The sequence below is a fragment of the Haliotis cracherodii genome, unplaced genomic scaffold (assembly GCF_022045235.1).
Source record: "Haliotis cracherodii isolate W230 unplaced genomic scaffold, xgHalCrac1.p SCAF_12, whole genome shotgun sequence".
Classification (NCBI taxonomy): Eukaryota; Metazoa; Mollusca; class Gastropoda; order Lepetellida; family Haliotidae; genus Haliotis; species Haliotis cracherodii.
The window spans coordinates 18,220,392-18,226,507 of record NW_027266267.1 but is presented as its reverse complement, the minus strand read 5'-3'; the positions used below and the strand labels follow the sequence as shown (position 1 = coordinate 18,226,507).

Genomic DNA, 6,116 nt, shown 5'->3' with positions numbered 1-6,116 from the left:
CGCCCTACACCGTATCTTCTAGTTGTTTTGTTGCAGGAGTCCTAAAAAAGACAACATTTTATTTGTGAAAGGTTTCAAATTTGTTGAGTAGTTTCTCAAGTATGATTTCTTTGCTTTCCTATAATGTAGTAAATTACTCACTATTTGAGTACAGTTTGCAATGTATATATTTGCTCAGCATATGCTACTTAATATAAATCAATATGTTACAAACAATGAACTGTTGTACTATGTGTAATTGTGCTTACTTATCCCCAGAAAATAAATATTTGATTAGATGAGGAAAGAGCAGCATTTTTTAACAACATGAGTTTACAGAAAATCATTTTGAAGCCTAAGACATAAGTATATTAGCTTGTCCTACACGTTGTCAACCAACGAACATGTATGTAGTATCAGTGAGTGTGTGGCTTACACTATCGATTTTCGTAAACTCACAGGAACAGAAACAAGCAGCCAGTGGGCAAAGGGTCGATAATTTAAAAACCGATCTACAGAGTTACTTCCCTTGTAAAGATTTATTAAAACACCAAATGATACACAACCTTGTGATATGTTATAAATAGCTTCCATGATCCCTGTAAGTTGTTGCTTGTAACATATTTAAGTACAATGATGACATATGAGAAGAAGAACTTGTTATTGTAATTTATTGCACCTTTGATGCACTCCAAATATCCAAAGTGCATCAGGTATCTGCGACAACAGGGAGTAACTGCAACAACAAGCAGGTAACATCTTGTTGAGACACTGGCGGACGATCCTCAGTGAATGTGTCATTTCCTCCATAGGGATCGGGTGTCTGCAACAACAGGGAGTAAGGGAGTAAATGGTACAGAGCAAACAGGTGACATCTTGTTGAGACACTGGCGGACGATCCTCAGTGACTCTCTTACTTCCTCCATAGGGATCGGATGTCTGCAACAACAGGGAGTAAGGGAGTAAATGGTACAGAGCAAACAGGTGACATCTTGTTGAGACACTGGCGGACGATCCTCAGTGACTCTCTTACTTCCTCCATAGGGATCGGATGTCTGCAACAACAGGGAGTAAGGGAGTAAATAGTACAGAACAAACAGGTGACATCTTGTTGGTGGATGATCCGCAGTGACATATCCTTCATGCGGATTAACCCCGAAATCTTCTTTATCAAGCAACCTTATTGTAACATTCGTGGATGATCCTAAGTGATATGCTTATATGATATGCATTGCATCGATCCTTAGTATGCATCTCCAGAGATTAAGCTCTTCTCAGTATGCATCTCCGGAGATTGAGCTCACATCACTATGCATCTTCAGAGATCTAGATTGAGCTGTGTATATTAATTACAATAAATATTTAAATATTGTTGTCTTGATTAACATGGACCATTCTGGAAAATTTGAAATCCATTAGTCTTTGAAGTCTGTCAAAACAACAAATCTATTATTTGGATTAATACATATGTGGCACCAGTTCACCATAGCCTGATAATAACGTATGTATTGCTATCATGATTAAATGTAAATAAGCTAAATAAAAACAGTAAATGAATGGCGTGCATCAAAATAATCCTTTTTAAACAATAAGTTCTCTTACATTGAACAAAATCATATTCTGTTAAATGCCTAAAATGGTTTTGCCACAAACATATGTATTTGCATTAAGCTCAGCAGCAGTGACTCTAACTCAGTGGGCAAAGGGTCGACAATTTGAAATAAATCTACACAGTTACCTCCCTCTATCTTAATAGTTCGACACACACAAAACATCAACATTTATTAAAATACATGGATATTTCTGTTTACTTTTCGGTGTGAAATGCATACAGTATATATGATCGACAACATGAATATTGAATAGTCACATCTCGAACGAGACACATATTCAGTACAATATGCTACTTATATATCTTATCATCAAGTCTGACAATGAATCAAAGGGAAACAGGTAGCTCAGTGGTGCTGTAAATTGTCCTGTATTAGGGTGTAGGTTCGCCGATCGTTGGTTCGAATCCCAGACTGGTTGAAGTCCTGATAGTGATACTTGGTATTCCAGCAACAAAACCGTTTCACCAAACTGGTAATCCACTTTAAGGTGACACGCAGTGATATTTCTGGAATAGTTATGGTGGGTTAAAACAGCAACTCACTCACTCACTCACTCCGGGCGCCGATCTTGTTATGAGACTTGCAAATCACCCTGTACATTGCCTCCAACCAGATATCTGCAACACCAGGGAATAAGCACATTAACAGAGCCGTTCTTCGTGCATATATATCTCAAAGCTATAACTATCTGTTCTCAGCAGTTACGGGGGCACGGGTGGCCAAGTCGTCTGAGGCGCCGCGATTCTCTGTGCAGAGTTGCGTCTCCTTTGCACGCCAGAAACCTAGGAGTGTAGGTTCGAACCCCGGTTCGCCTCGATTATGTTTCTAGGTTTGTCGGCACCATAACCATGCTCGTGGGTTTCACCGAAGTGGTAAACGTCTGAGACCTGCATCACTTCGGGCTTTCCTCCCACATTAAGCTGACACGCAGTGATATAACTGGAATACTTTTAAAAGCGGCGTTAAACCCAACTCACTCACTCACTCTCAGCAGTTACAGATGTGTTGTCCATAAATGTCATTCGGTGTATGTCAAATGAAGGATTTTCCGGGTCAAGGAGTCAGTCTACATTAACACGTATAGCATGTGGGCGTAGGTTTCGTACAGGATGTTGTCAACATCACTCTCTATGGGTGGGCCATATGGCGAAAATTGATACAATATCTGCACTGCTTATCCCTTTGACATTGTATATACACAATACCACCAAGTGATATGATAAAGTGCTTTGATTACAGACTTAGAAGCATATATGTGTCTGTGTATACACTCCATATAATAAACAATATAATTCTTGCATTATTTATAGATTTTTCTCTAGACCAATATTCGGTGCGCCGTGCTACATACTGTCTTACCTGAACACCAGTTATTGCGGTGATCTTATTTTCACCATGTTTCAGATGCATCTCCATGTGCCTGTCCACAACAAGTTTCTGAAACAAAAGGTAATAACACTGAAACATATTTCAGAATGTGTCAGAGACTTGATATAAGTTGCATCCAGAAATATTAGCAACTTTAGCGAATTTGATCAGAAAATACACTATTATGGGCATTCCAAATACACTCACAAAATACTGATATGTCGTCTATTGTCTTACAGAACATATCTACCAGTAGAATTTCTATTTCATTTGCAGATCTACACCCACATTGGCCGCTTAAGTTGCAAATGGCAGCCTTAATTATCTTTTCTTCTACAGAGTTTAAAACGTTAGTTTGTGGTTTAAAGAAAGTTCAGTGGTATATCAAATATAAAGCTCCCACGTATGTAATAGAGGAATGTATACCACTGTTTTGAAAACGAAATGACATACACACATATATGCATGTAACATTCAGGTAAATAATATAAATGTAATGGTTTCTCCTCAGTATCTAGCTTCTTCACATTCAGATGCACATCAAGCTAGGTCCGATGGATCATTTTCACAGCTGCTTTGCCCTTTACGCCAAATGGACTCTGTTTCGGTTGAAAATCTAGGCTGGTTATTCTCTTGCATTGACAATTTATAAACATCGAGTAACGGGTAAAGTCTGCTATATGTGTCTGAATCATCGACTTCATGTACGCTACCACGTCCTCTGCGTAACAACATAGTTGAATGTGATTCGTAACCAGTATTACGTTTTAGGGGAAAATTATTAAGTTTATAATCATTGTTACTGATAACTGCATTACAAGGAAACACCATCATAGAGAGGTTATACATACAATATTGGTACAGCCAGCCAGATCAAGGACTTGAGAGCGTTAAAGCATACCTCGTCAAGTTGCGAAGATTTCCATTTGTAATAATTTTGAAGAAATATATACATTTTACATTATATTTCATACAAAGTTAAACACATACACATATTGAATATGTCAGGACAAATATCGATTAAACAATCTACACTCTGCTGATGTTATCAAAATACTTATGTTGTCTTGTGTGTATCTATGGAAATAATTCAATGCTTCTTATAAAAACATACCAACCTCAGTTAAGAATTGTTTTATCACGAGAAAGTGCATGATTGGTTTATATTGGTTTATAATACCACTTGCGTTTCAAGTATTGTTTGATTCCTACCTTCACTGCTACATAATATCTCAATGACTTCAACACTACACACAGAAAAGGGAAATGATTAGTCACAGCTTACCAAAGATGTTCACTGACCAGGACGCCCTCACACTTACACCGTGATCGCCCTGAACACAGTCTGTCTCCTCAAAACTGACTAGTTTACCATCCGCACAGCTTGTTACCAGTCTTACGCCTTCCGGCGATAACTCATTATACAATGAATACAACGTGTAGGCCGTTAAGAATGTGACATGAAAAAGAAATAGTGAGATCAACCATGTTTAAGCTGAATGCTTTTTTTATTCCGCCTTGACATATCATTTTCCACTTCCTTGTTGGACGATTGACAAAAGTAAACGCCACAGTATTATCACAATCTATTGAGGCCTGCTGAAGAAGGGTAGCGCGGTTTTTGAACAGTGCTCATAGAATATGAATGATTTATGAATCGTAACCATGGGCCTCTTAAACTATCGCTGATAAGAGTCACATTAAGAGATGCATTACAACTTCTCAGATACACATTATTGAAGTTAGTGGACAAAGGCGGTATTCACACAATTCCATTCAACATGTAATAAATTCAAGTTTGCCTGTCGGCCTCAGCAGGACTTTCACAGGGTTTTATGGTGGGAATGCGGAATACATTTCCAAATTTGACGCATCAGTGAAACAAAAATATGTCCTCTTCAATTCCCTATTATGACTTTTATCAACAAACCAACTCGTCTTTGCATGTGTGTGAGGATGCGCTCACTTCTCGCGAACAAGTGGCATGATTACTATTTGACAGTGTTGATGAACACATGCTTTAGATGCAGTCGGAATGTGCTCTTAGAAGAGATTTCTTGTCATAATGTAAACTTTGTGTCCCCCCTTCGTTTGTTTCAGAACTCTTCACACAACAATGTCAGCAATCCGAGTGCATAGACGCAAAGGGTGTTGCTCACTGCTTCCATCAAGTACATAAATAGTTAATGAGTTTCAGTGAGAAATAGTAAACGTTCTCAAGGAAGCCAGTTGAACCGTAATAATACACATATGTAGACAATATATATTTCTTTGTTTGTTGTTTAACGCCGCACTCAACAATATCGCCGCTATGTGACGGCAGTCTGTAAATAACCGAGTCTGGACCAGACAATCCAGTGATTGACATCACGAGCATCGACCCACGCAATTTGGATACGATGACATGCATCAACCAAGTCATCGAGCCTTACCACTCGATCCCCGTAAGTCGCCTCTTACGACAAGCATAGTTGCTTTTTTACGGCAAACATGGGTTGCTGAAGACCTACTCTACCCCGGATCTTCACGAGTAAAATGTGTATAAACCTGTATACTCGTATATCACAGCTATAGATTTATTTCTAGTATGCAACAGTGAAAATGTGACTCTTCATAACGATACACTTTAACAATGGGCTTTTGATCAACAGTAACCAAAGCTAGTTCACCATATTAGGGACCATAGAGACGTACGGTACATCTGCTTCCTGCATGGTACCCCTGCATGATTAACACCATCCCTCTGGCCACTGGTGATTGTTAGTAACTAAAGCCAACGCATTTAAAACCAACCAGTATCCTACAATTAAAACAATGGAAAGATGAAAAGTACTTTGAATGATATGGGACTTAAATACCCTCTAAGGAGGACAATTATTTTATGTCACTTCAAATCCCTTTGAGGGTTCAGACACTAACGATCTCAGTTATAAAGTCATTCGACCAAACTAAAATCACTTACAATTTACAAGACATGTTATCCTAACTGATCAGTGAACTCAATTTCTTTAAAAAAAATTGAACGAGAAATATAACATTTGTGTCTCAATATAATATAATGCCCAGACAGGGTGGAACCCTAACAAACCTAAAATTGTCGAAGGCAGTTCTAAGGATATCATAAATATTTAAAATTTACCCCGTCATGTGAAAACG

General features: G+C 38.3%; 1 long non-coding RNA gene across 1 annotated transcript; it reads right to left on the bottom strand.

Annotated features, from left to right (window-relative positions):
* Positions 1-2,115: 2,115 nt before the first annotated feature.
* Positions 2,116-4,364, bottom strand: LOC139457603 (uncharacterized). The gene is made up of 3 exons (XR_011652611.1): positions 4,246-4,364; positions 2,952-3,029; positions 2,116-2,209 (listed from the first exon to the last, which is right to left on the bottom strand). It is a non-coding gene; the product is annotated as an uncharacterized lncRNA (long non-coding RNA).
* Positions 4,365-6,116: the final 1,752 nt, after the last annotated feature.